Source organism: Drosophila grimshawi, unplaced genomic scaffold (genome assembly GCF_018153295.1).
Source record: "Drosophila grimshawi isolate 15287-2541.00 unplaced genomic scaffold, ASM1815329v1 contig_848, whole genome shotgun sequence".
NCBI classification, from domain to species: Eukaryota; Metazoa; Arthropoda; class Insecta; order Diptera; family Drosophilidae; genus Drosophila; species Drosophila grimshawi.
Window position 1 is genome coordinate 1,458,232 of NW_025063692.1, and position 17,328 is coordinate 1,475,559.

The window sequence follows — 17,328 nt, forward strand, 5'->3', positions numbered from 1 at the left end:
GCCTGCCATTAATTAAATGTGAGCCAAGGCATTTTAATGCCCTTTGAATATGTTTAATAATGTAATAAATACATTCAAAATTATTAAGTAAGAACAACAAAAAAATTACAAGCTGGGCAGCTGGCATTTGCTTCCAACGTGGAATTCATTTGGAAGACAACCAAAAAAATGTAATAGTACAGAAACTTTCAGATTCCAATCATATATCCACACCATCACTTCCATGGCATTCTTATTGTAATTGATATACTTTACTTTAAATTCAGACATAATAATGTTAATAAAAAATATATAAAAATGAAAACAAGTCAATTCTCAGGTGGATTCCCGCCACTCGCAGCCGGTAGGATTCGAACCTACGCTCCCAGAGGGAATCTGATTTCTAGTCAGACGCCTTAACCGCTCGGCCACGGCTGCTCTTTGAAAATATCTGCTTAGAAGAGTCCACAATCATTAAATTTGTATAAATTAATATAATAATAAAATATTTATACCAATCTCAACCACATTTATTCAAGCAGTCGAAGTTATCTATTTAGCATAAATACTTGAATGATAAGCATTAATTGCACTCAAGCCAATCTAAAATTAATTGGCCATGAAAAATGTATTCAATATTTTATTCATTCACTCAAAAGAAAACAACTTTAGATAAGTCTTTTAATGCCTATATGTGTATGATATAATATAAAAGAAGAATGGCAAGGAATATTGGTAATTGAATTGAGATAAGTGTAAAATAAATTAAGGAAACATTTCAAGTCAATTTTATCTCATTTATTTGAAGCATTGTAAAATATTCTAGACGTACAACGACTCGTCGGCCGCAAGCCAAATCAGCGATTCGAAAAGAGCAGCTAAAAATGATCGGGTAAATAATAATTAATCAAGTTGCTTATTGAAATCCTTCAACAGCTGAAGCAAGCAGCGAGCTGCATGCGAAATCCAATCAATTATATTGCCACGCACTTGGCTTTGATCATTTGCCAGTCGCCACTTGGCGACAATGCGTTATAACCCGCCCTCCCCCCACTCACCACACCATTCCATCTCTCCCTCTCTCTTTACGGCATTGTATCTCTCATTCGAGCTGTTCAATGCAATCGCGATATCAACAGCAACAGCAGCAGCAGCAGCAGCAGCAACGGCGACGGCGACGGCGACAGCAGCTCCAATCGCGACTCCAAAACTGAAAGCTAACAACAACAGCGAAAAGCGAACAACGAACAGTTTTTAATGTGCACCTTTTGTTCTGTGGCAATTGCAAATGTAACTGTTGCCACAAAAAGCACAACACAGAATAAGAGAGAGAGAGGGAGAGAGAGAGAGGGAGAGAGAGAGAGGTTGAGGTAGATTGGGGAGGCAAGTGGTGTAAAGGGTTTGGGGGATTGGGTGCCTGACTACTGCCTGCCGAAATGTCAAATGCCAGGCCATATTTCTTAAACGCCAAATACTTTTTGACATAATAGTCCAATTACCTTATCGCGCCATCTGAGATGCGGTCGACGCTGCTTTGGCGTTGCACGTAGTTGTTAGTTGTTGTTGTTGTTGTTGTTGTTGTTGTTGTTATTGTTGTTGTTATTGTTGCCGTTGCTGCTGTTGCTGTTGCTGCTGTTGCACGTTGCTCGTTGCTGGTCGTTGTCGCTGCCGCCACCATTGATGCTGCTGCTGTAGCGATTATTTATGGCGATCAATGTGAGCCCAGTAGCAGAAATTCCATTTAAATTGCGTACAACAAAAACAACAAGAACAACAACAACAACAACTACAACAACAACAACAACACGAGCAACAATTGTTTTTATGCAACGGCGTTGGCGGCATTGGCGGCGGTGCTTCTGAAGCGGCATCAACAACCACCAGCAAGTACCAGAAGCACCACAGCACCACAAACAGCAACACGCTCCAGATATTAACAGCTTAGCCGTTTTACAGCTAAAAACATCACTCGATGCTTTCAGCACTTCTGACTTATTACACCAAACAAACTTTTATGTAAGCTTCAAATTATTATGTTTCTGGCTTTTTTAACTAGACTGATTACTTAACTGCTATTATATATTATAAATAAACATATTATAAGCTGATTGCTCAACTTTGTGACCAACAATTTAATTGAACATTGAGCATGAACATTAGCATAATAAAAACAACGAGATCCCTCAACTTAAAAGTAAATTAAGTATTCTTTTTGCTAAATGTTTTAAAATGTATAATGTTGAATATATATAAGCTGATTTATGTTAAAGCCATATATTTAACTACAACTATATTGCATAGACAACTACTTTGACAACATTTTACAAACGGTATGCATAGGTAATAATAGTAATAATAATAGTAATAACAATCATATATTTTGAATATGTATATAATTATGCATGTATGTATGTATTGAGTTGTTGCTTTAGCCGTTTAATCACTGCTGCGATCAGCTCTGATAAACTGCAGCAGCAACAAAGTTGGCAACTGGCGGAAAAACACCTTCAAAAGCCCATGCTCAACATCTGTTAAAGCAGGACAATCGATTTGGCGTAAAGTGTTGGTTACACACACACACACACACACACACACACACACACACACACAAACACACACACTCATTGGTTAGTTGTAAATGAGTCTCGAGCGGCTTTCTGGGGCTGCCCGCGCCCGTAATATGTCTTGTTGCTTGTTTGACAGTTGTTGTTGCTGTTGCTGTTGTTGCTGCCCAGAACAATCGTAGTTATATTTTTAAACGCAACAACTACGCGCTGCTCAGAGCGATATTGATCTTATTTCAATATGCCAGCCACTGACTTCGATACAGAAACCGAATTCAAACTGAAGCCTCTGACTTGGCTTTTAATTTGCTGCTGCGCTTTCTGTTTTCCAGTTGCCGTCGCAGCTTCAATTGCAGTTCCAGTTGCAGTTGCAGTTGCAGTTTGCAATTTCCTTGTGGCAGTCACTTGAGCTCTGTTGACGTTGTTGTTGTTGTTTTTGTTTTTGTTGCTATAGTCGCACCTTAGCACCGAGCAACTGTCGGCATTTCGCCATTGATCTTTACCTTTCCTTGCCTTGCTTTATTTTCAGCGTTGTCAACGTGGGCGAAAAGAAGGCGGCTCAGTTCGGTTGAGCTCAGGGGGCGGGGCAGCACTTTGATTTAGTAAGCCGTAATTACAGCTGAGTTGTGACCAAGCCCCAGTTAGCTACTGCAAAAAGAAAACTTCCAACAACAACAATTACAACACCATTTGACAAGTGGCCAAGAACTTCAACTTAAACTTGATTGCTTTTCCCAAGATCGATTACGAACTTGTTACGATATCTGCAAATTAATGTAACTGTGAACGATCCCAGGCAGTGCACGGAAGTGAAGAAGCCATCTAAATACATTCCTATAACTAATCTATATCCAAATTAATATTAAGAGAGATCGTTGAGGCTTTCACACTTGCGATGGATTAGTCTCAATCCGTAAAAATGAAATTACATTCTTATAAAACAAAAATTGAATTGTAATTGCAAAATAAAATATACTTATTAAGTTGTTGAATGCATCTTATAATGTTTCAGAATTTCGATGAAAAAAAAAGTTATTTGAAGTGTTGGAATTTGAAGCGATTTCTATATTCTTAGGATGGCAACTGCTTGCTGCTTGTATATGTATATTGAACAATTTATAAAAGATTTCTGGAGTCTAACCAAACTCAATTCACACACACGATGAAAGAATGCACGGCTGTCCAGAAAGGGGGCGGCGCGTGATTAACTTTGGGCAACGTTTGCCAAATTGCCAGCGAACAAGAGCCATAACCATTAAATTAACAATAACAAATTATAATTGCATGCTTTTTCCCGATTAATTTGTATAATCACACACACACACACACACACCTTGATGTGTTGTTGTTGCGTTGTTGCCAGCTTCATTGTTTATCGCTTATTATGAAAATGTTGTGCGCTTCGACGACGCTTCGCGTTGTTGTTGTTGTTGTTGCTGTTGCCGCTGCTGTTGCTGTTGCACAGAAAGTTGCCGACAAAGGCGACCGAAAAGCAGTAACTTTGCCACTCGTCACTTGGCTATGCATAATTTGAAATCAAAATCGCACAGTTTATGCAAATCGCACAGGCCTAGGAAAATTCACCTTGGCATGCGAGTTGCTAGTTTGCAAGTTGCAAGTAGCAAGTAGCAAGTAGCAAACAGCAAGTTGCGCGTTGCGCGTTGCAAGTTTGTCGGCTCCTGTGTCTTGGGCAACAAGTGACGGCTTGGGCCCAACTTTTAAAGCTCCGATGATGACTGCAACACAAAAACAAAAGCAAAAAAAAACAAATCAAACACAGAATCCGACTTCGACTCAGGCAATTTGTCATAGACACCATATGACGTCATTGTGCACAAGAGAAACGGTAAAAGCATGTGTGTGTGTATGCATGTGACTCCAACTGCAAATCGAGCCAACTGATTCGAGGGGGTTCGTGAGTGGGAGGGGGGGATTGGACGCTGAGGGTAGCGGGTGTTTGGCATTCGCGCGAAAAGCCAAACGCTGCACATTTCGGCGGCTGTTCTCAGCAAATCTTTTGTGTAATTGGAAGCTGAATCTTGGCGGGCAAAACGTTTTGAACCCGCTGCTTAGCCTTTGGCGTGGGAATAACGAACACCAACTCTGCAACGACCTCACTCACAGTGGTCAACAAGCTGGGAAAGATTTCAAAAAATATATACATATATGCATCATTTATGGGTATACTAAACTTTTCTAACTATAAATTCCCCTAATTGCATTTGGTTTTAATTCGAGTCAAAATTCTCCATTATTCCTAATTCATATATCGATAACATATGTATATCGATTGTGGTAAACGTAAATCGAATACAATTTTCTTGAAAATATTTCGCAATTTTAGACTTTAAATGATCGCTATTAATTTATAATGTGATTAAATCCCTTTGCATCTGCATATTTATATAAATGTTCTTCATTAGATGATGATCTAATGGCACTGTGCCACAGTGCCACAGTGTGCTAAGCATGTTGAATGAAATGAAATATATTTTTAGTCGAATTGCGATTTTGTTGCATGTGAATTTGACTGTGACTGTGGCTGTGGCTGTGGATGTGGATGTGGCAGTTGCTGCAGCAGCTGTGCATTTCGCATCAGACCCCGCCGATCCCGATGCGATCGGAGAGCGAGTGCCCGAAATTCCCGTCTCGAGGGGGGCTTCAGACGGGGCCCAGCTGCGCTTGCTGGTTGCCGTTTGCCGTTTGCCGTTTTGCATGCAACACGAGCTGCAACACTCAATAATTTTCCTGTCCTGGTCTTGTTGTTGCTGTAGTTGTTGTTTATTCTCTGGTTGCCGCTGATGTTGTTGTTGTTGTTGTGACTTGCGTTCGCATTTCATTTGCGCTTATCTCGCCTCGGCTCGTTTTCATGTCTTTATTTATAATTTTATTGATAAAAATTGACATTAATCGTGCGTTTAAGACGATTTTTATCGCATTGCGTGCAAATTGCTTACAATTTTGCACCATGTCCATATAAGAGTAACAGTAGTCGCAGTAGAATACGCATTCACACTGAATTTTTGCATATTTTATTGGCTTCGGGTGTTGAGCTCAGCGTACTTTTGCATTTGACAAGCAAGCAACAACAACGATAACAACAACAACAGCATAACCAGCTGGTCAGCCGGCCAAACTGGCCAAGAGCAGATAGTCAGGACATTTACTTGTGTATCAACATGAAGCTTTACCGATAAGCAGCGCCAAGCCGCATACCACTCGTGAGACGAGCCTTCAGCGACAAGCAGACTCTGGGAAATGCCAGTTGCGAAGTGTGCAGAAATCTTTCATCAATAATTATGATGTCATTTTTGTACCCTGAACCCATTTAAATGGATAAAAGCGATATAATGAAGTCGAAGCGAGCCGAATTATATCTGTGAATTCTGCAGCAGCTCGAAGCTTAGAAAGCGCTGCTGAGTTCAGGATATCTTTCAGTTTCCGTATCTTGTGCTTGTTTTCCCAGCCATCTTATTTATAAAACATATATGATAATTAAGATAAGCCATATCTGTCAAGTATTCACTTTCGCATTTAATCAAAGTTGAATTTAGCCATCAATTTACACAGGTGGAAATCAAAGTATATGCCAGGATGACAGCCAGAAATTTAAGTGATTATTTCCAGGATATCTAAGAGCAATTATATGAACAATATACATAATATGTATATATATAATATATAATTCAAATTTTAAACTATTCATTTCAGTTTCTAAGGTTGGAAATCCAAGTGCCAAAAAGACGCATATTACTCAAGTTATGGTCGGCGCAGTTTACGCATACCCCTCCACCAGCACCACTACCACTAACACCACCTCCAGCTCCACCCTCCACATCCAGCGTTATCATCATCATTCCGAGTATTTCTTCAACTTTCTTAGCCCGAACTCAAAATGGGCGCCATTTCGGTTGATATATGGGATGCGTTTGTTGCTGCTGCAAAACTGCACTTGGGGGAAAGCGAATTTTCCCACATTAATTTTCCTAATTTCGAAAGCCAACCAACACACACACACACACAGCCACACACACACAACTAGGAGGTATTAGGAGGGGAGGTGGTGGGTGCCACACAGGACAGCACAAGACTATTTATCAATGCTGCAGCATTTCAGATACATGCAACGTTTTTATTTTATTTTATTTTATTTCTTGCTTATACCCTTGCAGAGGGTAATCTGTAATCTGTAAAGCATTGAAGGTATATACATCTTTTTAAATGAAATTAAAGCGAGTAATTAAATTACAAACTTACCATAATAAATACAAAATAAGTATAAGAAAATGTGAGCATGGAAATGTAAAATGTAACATCATTTTCGATCCTGCTGGATCGGATCACAATAATATCACTTGGCTGTCATTAGCAAGATCGGTCGAAAGATGAGTGCTTTTATTGTATAATTATAATGAAATTAAGATGTTTGAAAGGGTATGCAATCTTCGGAGTACCAAGTTGTTCTTTTTGTCTATTATTATGTTGGTATTATTGGAGCTGAATTCATGAAATTGGGCCGAGAGTTAGGGGCAAGATTATGATGGAGCCACGCTTTCCACAGCTCGGCCCTAAGCAACCTCTCGCCTTTGGGGGCTCCAAGAACCCCTCCTCTGCCCTCTGCGCTGTCAAATGAAGCGGCAAAAAAGTAGCTGGAAAATGAAATATGCCAACGACGTCGCCATCACCATCGCCATTGCCATCGTCCTGCGTCCTCTGTCGTCCTCAGTGTAAAGACAACTGGCGGCGCATTAAATGACGCCCCAGCGACGCTGTCGACTTCTTACGCAATGGCCAGTGGCTCGAACTTGCCACCCCAACACCCCATCTCCCTCTCTCCCCCTCTCACGCTCTCTCTCTCTCTCTCTGCCTCTCTGTTGTGCTCTCTTTCGCTTTGTTTGGCAGAGCGCGAAGAAATTGCATTTTGCTGCTGCTCCACTGCAAATATTTCACTTTAGAGGACGAACACAGGTCACAGGCTGACTTTTGCACAGTAGCCGACATTCACACACACACACACACACACACACACACACATACGCACACACACACACATACACGCACCGTCACCCCTTGCCATTAGTATGCAGCTGGCGTTGGTAAAGTTTTTGGCGCGGCCAACAAAACGCATGCAGCATCCTCTGCTGGAGCTTCGACTGCTCCTTCTGCTACTGCTCCTGCTGCTGCTGCTGCTGCTGCTGCTTATCCTGGCCGCATCTCGTCCCAAAAGCACGTAAATAAATCTTAAAATTGTAAAACCCACAGCGCTGCTTCAGCTTCAGCTTCAGCTTCAGTTTCAGTTGCATTTACAATGTGCGGGCGGGCGGCAACGGGGCGGCTGTTGTGCGTGTATATGAGTGTGTGTGTGTATGTGTGTGTGTACGTGTATATGTGCGTGTGTGTGTGCGTGTGTGTTTTGGCCAAATGCTGTCGCCATTTTGCGATGTGTTTTGCCGCCATCGCCGCAGCAAATTACGCAAGGCAGCGTCTTTGGCTACGGCTGCGACTAAGGCTTTGGCAAACCAAACCCCCACCACATGCACCATCCCCCCACCCACACACACACACCTCCAACACCCAGCTCCCTACAAACACTCAGCCCCTTCTTAGTCACTACTTTGGCCGCCCTTTTGCCACTGCTAAGAGCGTCTACTCGCTGGCAGTTCAAGCAACGTTTGTCCTTGGCATGTCCTTTGCGCGCTTTGTGCATTTAAACTGACACATCACAAACCCCTCAGCCCAAAACCTAACCGTCAACACCCCGCAACCCCCCCGGCAATCCCATTCACCCCTCCTGCCCTGCTGTCTTCGTCGTCGTCGTCGTCATCGTTGGCGTTGGCGTCTTCTTCTTTTTCTCCGTTGTCGGCAAAATGCAGTCATTACTGAAAATTGGTTTTGGGGCTAACGCACTTGCACATTTCATGGCTATGCAGGGCACACACACACACACATCCTCACACACACACCCTCAATTTGGCTCTTCGGGGAGTGGATACAACAACAACAACAATAACAAGCAGCAGCAACAAATGCGTCGTTTCAAAAGTTTACTTTTCGCATATTTTTCTTCAAATTGCATGCGATTTTTACTTGTTTGCCGACATCTTTTTGGCGCCTTTGCCAACTTGCCAACGGGATACATGCTGCATATATACTAATATGTATGTATATATATGTATATATATATATATATGTGTGTCCCATATATGTCTAAGTAATGTTGCTGCACCTTGGCGCTTGTTGCTGTCTGTGGCGACACACGCGTTGCATATTTTCAACGATTTGTTACATAGCCAAGAAAACTAGCATGACCTCTGCCACCCCAGCCAGAAGCCCTTCTCCCACCTACCAGCCCATCCCGTGGGTCTGCATAATCGCATGTGGTTTGTCAGACGCTCAGCACGGTTCAACAGATCGCTGCCTGCTCAAGCCACACCCCTCTTTTGGCATGGCGCATTCGTGTGTTGGCATGAAGGTAATTTGCTAAGACCAAAAGAGAGACTAATGTGCGGCTTACAAGGATTTACTAATGCAATCGCATAGTGCAATGCTTTCCCCAAGCTGCCGCTATTGCCACTACTGCTGCTGCTGCTGCTGCTGCTGCTGCTGCTGCTGCTGCGGCTGCACTTGCTGCCAGCCATAAATACTAATTAGTTTCTGCAGTTGCCAAAAGGCTCACACAAAAGACTCTCTATTTATTATGGAGACATTTAATGCCTGCATGCCGCATCAGACCCAACGGCTGATATTCGGTGTAAGGTGTATCGATTGTATCTATCGAGTGTGTCCATCCGACGGAAGTCGGGGCAACGTTTACGAATTCAACTCAAAGCAAAATGAAAAAGTACAACAGCCGAGGCTTGACTATAAACCATAGAAATATGCATTGTATTTTGTATATGAATAAAAGTAATAGAAAAATAATATTAAATTATTCGAATATAAATTGAACTATGAATTTCTCTTTACAATTTTTAGCACGCAAAGTTTTCAAGTCGAAAGAAATGTCTTTCAAAGATTTTAGGCTCTCATAACATGGTCCAAACTGAACTGATTTGGAACTGATTTGGATAATTGTTTGTCATCTTGATTATATCTTAATCTAAAATGGATTATTCAAGGTAAGGTATTATCAGCGTAGCTTAAATACATCACAGAGTTTTCCAATTATTGACTAGATTGCAGTTTGAACGGACCCCTCCACCTCAACCATCAAATCTACTTCCATTTCCACGCCCATCGTGAACATCATCGTTCTGAGTATTTCGAATTCGAAGAAATCCCATTTTATGCAATATATATAATAAATGAGATAAGTCAAGTCTGCCGAAGTGTGAATTTCATATATGTGCAAGGGAGTGTCACATATTATTTCACTAGTTGCTTCCTCCATCATAAATTATTTAAAGCCGGAGTGTTCGTTCCCTATTTGTCTAGCTCAACAAATTTAAAATTATGTTTATAAGTGAATAAGATGTTGCACTCTTAAACTTAGCTTGATCTGTTTTTTCTGTAAACAACAAAAAACAAGTGAGACCGTTGCAGCCCGGCGTATCCGACTGCAAAATACCTCGCAGTTCTTTGAACAGGATGGAGGTTCCTGGCAATTTACCTTCCAAACTTGGCATTAAAATAGCGGCAGATATTGGCTTCTGTGAATTTGTTGTGGGTCGTAGTTGGGCGTTGCCCAAAAGTGTTTATAGGCAATGTGAAGCAGAAAAGCATGCAGCTCATGTTTGATTTAAATAGTCATTAAAAGGCAACGTGAAAGTCATAAGAAGACCATGAACATTTTTAAAATAATTTTAAAAAAAGGAGAGTACAATTAGAACAAATTTAAGGATCATTCAATAATCTGTGTTTCTCGAGAAAAATGTACATTTCCGATGCCAACGACATAAACCTAAACGGGTCTGGATCTGGATCTGGTTCTGGGTCTGTGCCAGGGGCAGGTTCAGGGCCTTACCCAACCGAAATGGGCGGACGAAGATCCCTTTTCATTTTTTTCTGTGCTTGCCACAACAAGTTCATACCAATATACACTCGATACCTTCGGTATTAGAGTATAAAATATGCATAAGTTTAATTAAATCTGCGCAAGTTGGCAGCATAAGAAACTATTGACTAGATATCTGCACAGAGTCATTTGGTGAGGAGGAGAGTTGCGGGTTGTGTTGGTTGTCTAGATGAATTGTAGCCAAGTCCGGCAGAATTACCAAGTTAACGTCAAGTTTAACGTTGCGTTATTAACAACAATTATTGCCAGGCACAGTCGAGTCCGAAAATACACTTTGAGAAACAGACGATCCAATTATTTATAGATCTATTTTTAAGAAAGAAAAATTGAATTTCTATTTTGATTGGTATTGGTAGAATTTAATTTTAATTTGTATCTTTTCGCTGTAGTTGAAGTTTCAAAAAATAATTTCTACAATATATTTAAATCGACAAATTTTTGGTTTTATGCTTAAAAACTTAACTTGGAATTGAAAATAAAATTGTGAGCCCAAAATCTCGACGATTTTCGTACATTTCAGAGAGATGGTTTTTTCGGTGAGTGTAGTATTGTAGACCTGGAGAGACTTGAGAATGGAGAGTTGAGAGTCTAGAGAGTTACGAGTAGCTTGGGAAGATTTCACACTTAAGAGGGCAAAGGGTAACTGCTAAAATAACTGCCTGCTGCCGATGCTATTCTCCATGCTATTAAAATGCGATTTCAAGCTGGCAGTCAACAACAACAGCAGCAACAGCAGCAACAGCAGCAGGAGCAGCAGCAGCATCAGCAGCAGCATCAGCTACCCATGCTGCATGCCCCAAAGTACAAGACTCCTCAGTCCATTGGCAGGCCCTGCTGGCCAAGCTAATTTTCAAGTTACCAGATTGATTTCGCGCGTAAATTTATGCGCACTTTATTGCATATTTGCGAGTACGTTCACCAGGCCAGGACTGCAGGTCGGACTGTAGTCGACCAACAACGCCGCTTGACTCATTTTCCCAGCGCATTTTCCGGCACGTCGCAGATAAGCGCAAAGACTTGGCGGCAGCCTCAGCTGCCTCAGCTGCAGCCTTTGGCTTGGCTCTTTCTTTCTGGCTTTCTATCGTTTTTTTGTTGTTTTTTTGTTTTGTTTTTTGTTTTGTTTTTAGAGACTCAGCTTCAGAATTGAGCCTTGCCTTGGCTACGTATTTTATTTGGAGCACAGTTGGCTGATGAAATGCCAGCCAGCCAGCCTCTGCCTCCTTCTCTCCTTACACTCTCTCTCAGTCTCTCTCTCTCTCTCTGTCTCTCTCTCTCTCTCTCTCTCTCTCTCCCGCTGCAAACACGATTCGATGCAAAAGGTCAATTGATGGTGCTGTGTGATAAGCAGTTGTTACCTTAAAACGTGTGCACTGCCAACAGCAACAACAGCAACAACAACCATTGCAACTGCTGCTCGTTGCTACAGTTGAAGTGTCGAAATTTTCGCATTGGCCTTTTCTCAGTGCTGTTGCACGTTGCAAGTACGCTAATGACGCGCGCCTTCAATTAAGATCATCTACAAATTGGACCTAGTTCCTTGTAATTAACTTTTATTTTGAACTCTTGTCTGAGCAGTTGCCAGGAAGACGAACAACTCTGAAGAAATATTTGTATATATATATATATATATATATATATTTACAATTAGAAAACACTTGATCTGAAGCCAACGACATACATATCTAATTATACAAATCATTTAAGATCAAATGTTTTCTAAAGCAAATCAAAATAATCCTCAAGAGAAGAAAGATATTAAGTCATAATGTATTTATAGATTCAATTTGATATCAAAATTAAATTCACAGTTGCTTGTGTTAGATATATATATCATTTATTATTATATTATATAGAAATATGACTTATCAATAAATATATTTTTGTATTTGAAATACAATTTTTGTGTGTTTTTTTTTAATATTCAATTTGTATAAGAACAATACTTAAATAATTAAAACTGCTATTTTAAATATATTTTTGTATTTTCATATGATTTAAAATAGATTTTTAAAATACAATTTTAATGTTTTGTTTTTGAATTCTTCATTTTTAAAATGCTATTTAAAAAACAATTGCTGTTGCATTCTGATTTTAATTTCTCGAAATGTATTGTTATTGTACTTCAGATTTGGTTTACTCCATTTGTATGCCAGTTAACTAACACACAACAATAACAACAATAACAACAATTCAACAGCAAACTAGCCACACTAAAAGCACACCCCTCAACCGCCACTGCCACATCCCCCACCCAACTCCCCTTCCAGCTTTGATAAGTGTATTTCTCGCTAAAGTTCAAGAAAGAAGTTTCTTCGGTGCGACTTTCAATTGACTTTACATTGCTCGCCGCCGCCTTTTGTTGCATGTTGCAGATGCTAGTATCTGCACACACACACACACACACACACACACACAGAGACATACAGACGGTTCGTGTGTGAGTGGCCTTGTGATATGATTTGATAGCTAGTGTTTCGCATATACACATCAGAAATCAAAAATAATATATACACATAGTTCATATATGCATATATAGAGGGGGAGGGAGATAGAGAGAGAGAGAGAGAGAGAGAGAGAGGGCGAGAGAGAGAGAGAGAGAGAGTTGAGTAGTTGTTACTGAATATTGATGATGCAGCTGAGTTCGATTATATTAACATGTCCGTTGCATTCATTAAAGGAACAGCTCATGTGTACATTTTCCAATTAAAAATTGAAATATCTCAAGCATAACGAACAGCAGCGTACAGTGGAGTAGAGATTCGTCCTGCCAGTTGGCCAGCTGGCCAGCTGGCCAGCCTGTCAGCCTGTCAGCCAGTCGAGCTGCCGATGTTGGTTGGCGTAGGTTCGGTTCAGCAACGGGAGCCCTCAAAATCAGAGAAAGACAGACTAGCATAGACTAGACTGTACACGAACGAGGTACACGAAACAAAGCATCGATATAAAAAATGTGAAGCAATCAGTGAAAATCAAGGATGGGAAATATTGGGGCATTCGGCGGCAAGGGGCTGTGCTATAGTTTTGTGAAAGGCAATCATACGAATACTGCACGTCAGTAAATGAAGCGAATGTCCTCTAGTCCTCTCTCACTCGCTCTCTCTCCCTCTCTCTCTCTCCCACTCTCTTTCTCCCTCTCTCTCTCTCTCTCTCTCTTTTTCTTTTTCTTTTTCTCTCTAACTGAATGAACAGCCTCACGCAACGTATTTCATATAACATTTTTAATTTGCTGCTCTCCTTTTGCACGTTATGCCGATCCCTCTCTCTCCCTCCATCTCCCTCTCACTCTCTCTCTCTCTCTCTCTCTCTCATTTTCTCCACATCTACACCCACACACATCCGCTGTCTCGTTCGCTCCGTTCCTGCTGTCTCGCTCGCTCACTGGCTCCCTTACGCCTGTAGTTGCTTTTTTCAATAATTTTCACGATTTGTTCGCTTTTCGTGTTGCAATTTGGGCGCCCCAGCACACACATACACCCACACAACACACACACTGGATGGGCATCCTTTTGCATATACACACATACACATATATATGTATATATATATATATATATATACATATGTGCAGTCAGCCAGGCAACCACAATCCAGCTCCATATCCCCATGCTGGCCCCCCTTGGACTGCAAGTAGAACTCGATGTATGTGTTTATTGAAGCGTATCCATTGATTGGCAGGACATCTGCACATGGCATTCATTTTGAAAAGTCGGCGCTTGATTTTCAAACACCACACCGACCCCCCTCTGCCAGGCTACCCGGACTGTTGTGCACCAACCCACCCCTCCCCACCCCCACGACTGCCCCTGCAAAACACTCAACCCGCTTGCAACCATCCATTAGCGTTTGCCATTGATTGGCGGCCAGCTTTTGGCATGGAGTTGCCCAAACCTTCCATTCGCCTCTAGGGCAGGCATCGAAGCCAACTGTACCCTAATGCACTCACCCCCCTCCGAGAAACACCTCCATTTCTGTTATGTTAGTTTGCGTGCAAAAGTGTAAACAATTTACCTGCAAAAATCATTACATTTGTTTATATTAATTAAAATTTTTCATCAGCCCCCCACCTCTATTTTTCCATGTTTATGTTTATATTTATTCCCTTAACCTCCTTGATTGGCAGCCAACCATTCTCCCCCTGCCACCACTACTCAGGTTGAGCTGCAATGAGTATGGCCAGATGGGGATTCCATTTTTGGATTATGGATTTCTTGAGCATTTATTTATTTATTTCTTTCTTTAGGATGGAAAACGTTTTAATAAATAAAAATTGAAGCCTAAAGTTATGAAATAAATTATTTAAGTTGAATGCGAAAAATAACATTAAAATAAACATTAAAATTAAAATAAATCTGCTTGTAATAAAATTGTCCAATACTTTTTGGATCAAGGATTAATAATGTCAACAATAATAACGTTAGTAATTTAAATAATTAAAACAATAATAGTTATATATAGATTTCAAAATATACATACAGACGCGGTCAATATAATAATTCGCAACAAAAACAAATCAAAAATAGTGTAAAGATATATATACTTAAATTTCTATATATATATATAAATATTATTTTTGATACATTTTATGAGTTCATCATACAAAATATCGCCAAGTTAAGCTCTCCCTCGACTAAAACACTCTCATATCCATTAATAATACTCGATTGAATCAGATGCTATCCATATTTATATATATATTTCTTATCATGTCTTGTTGACTGCAAGAGTCAAGTGTTTTACCGACTTGTAACTCTATTCTTAGCCCAATTCGCTCTCGCTCCGTGACCTTGAGCAAGTTGCGTCCACGTTGCATGCAACTTAGTATCGATCGTATTACGCATACGCAACATAAGCACATCGCTTAAGAACCCGCGTCATCCAGCAACAAAAAGCTAATACAAAAAATAAAAATAAATTCAAGCGAGAATACTTTGGCATTATTTAATAATGCCATGCCCAACCAAAGCAACTGACACCCGTGCGTGTCTTGCCTCTTGCCTCTTGCGTCTTGCGTCTTGCGTTTTGTGGACGCGTGCTGAGGAGGACACGAAAGATGGCAGCCCGAAAATGAAATGCCAGCAAATAACGGGAATGTATTAAATTGTTTAGTGCGGAACAAAACAAACAGGGCAGCAACCCTTAGACAGCAAGGAATGCGTTGCGGTAGGTTAGGTCCTTGTCCTTGTGTGCGACTTGCGTGCCGCAACCACTCCCCGACCACTGCCTCTCCGTGTATAATTTTAGCACTCCCCGAACACCCTGTGTGCTTACTTCTTCTGCCTTTGGGGTAGGTCGTCAACCAGCAACAACAACAGTAAAGTCGCTGCCTAATGGCAACGCAATTTCCGCCAAAAAGTGTTTAAAACTTTGCGCCTACTGCAACAAAAACAAAACACACACACACACACCCGGAACACACACACCCTGCACACACACACGCGACGGACGTGTCACAGCTGACGCCATTTTGTTTTTGAATAGGCTACCCTCTGGCGTATAGCACCTCAGAAGTAAGCCCCACTCCACACCCCTCGCCATCTGACTGAAAGTCCCTAGTTGCAATTGCTGCATTGTCTGACTGCGCAAATGACATGCATGCAACGTGCTGCGAGCGAGGCAAACACAAAATGGTCGACCGACAAATGGCAAAACGGCACCCTTAACCCCCACACCCTTAACCCCCACAGCACCCGTACGGCCCTCATCTTCTTTTGCTTACTGGTTTTGGAGTTGCATTCTCCAAATAAATGTATGTATTTATGTATGTATTTGTTGCACACATATAACGTATTTCATTCACCATCTTCTTCTTCTTCTTCTTCTTCTTCTTCTGCTTGTTCGTCGCGTTAGACTATTCGCAGTGGCATCCACAGCTGCGGCGCCGCCAGTCGACGCCTACATGTCGGAAATGTTGGCATGTCCTTGTTGTATTTCTGCTCTAATATCCTTTATAGCAAAAGTGCTTGACGTAAATTGACTTGTTTTTACTTTTGACTTTTAAAGCGATGCCTCTGTGCACCCCTCCCCTACCCCCTCCCCACCCTCCAACCATCACCGCCATCCAGCCAACCAAACAATAGAATTCGCTGTCTGACTGCTCAGCTCTGCCAGGCAGGCAGTTTTTTGCAAAGGGCACGAGGGGTACTGGGTGGATGGGTGGATGGGTGGAGGGGGCATATGTTTTTAGGGGTAGTGGCTTGTGTTTGTTGTTGTTGTGGTTTCAATTTGGATACAGGATACAGAACACACGTGGATGCCATGCCCAGCAAAACGGAAGGCCGTTTAATATTTATTTTATGCATTGTTTCAGAACACGAGCACTTTGTTAAGCTACGAGCCGACACAAGCAGGCAGCTGGGGATGGGGGATTGGTTGGTTTGGGCCAAGTAGTCGTTAGATATGTTTTACAGGTGCGAAACTGTCAGTAATGTTATGATACGGTATATCAATGGAGCCCAGGAAATGCCACCCGATAAGGTCCTGAGTTAGTTGACTGCCAAATGTTGACAGCCCAATAAAATGCAATGCTGCTTTCCCGTTCCATTTCCCTTTGCACCATATAACATTTTAAATATTTATTTATCTTATTGCTGTTGGGCAGAATAAACTCCCAAAGCAAAACTTCAGCAATGAATTTAGGTGATTTACCTTATTACCATAAATTGTTTGGAGGCGGAAGGCGTTCTTAAGTGTGAGGCAAGACAATTGCTGCAAAACCAAACAGAATCAGACAATAACTGAATAATGAATGCCTAATTAGTTATTGCACATATACAC

General features: G+C 41.2%; 1 non-coding gene across 1 annotated transcript; it reads right to left on the minus strand.

Moving 5' to 3' along the window:
- Window positions 1–335: 335 nt before the first annotated feature.
- Trnas-aga lies at window positions 336–417 on the minus strand. Its single transcript has one exon. It is a non-coding gene; the product is annotated as a tRNA-Ser (tRNA).
- Window positions 418–17,328: the final 16,911 nt, after the last annotated feature.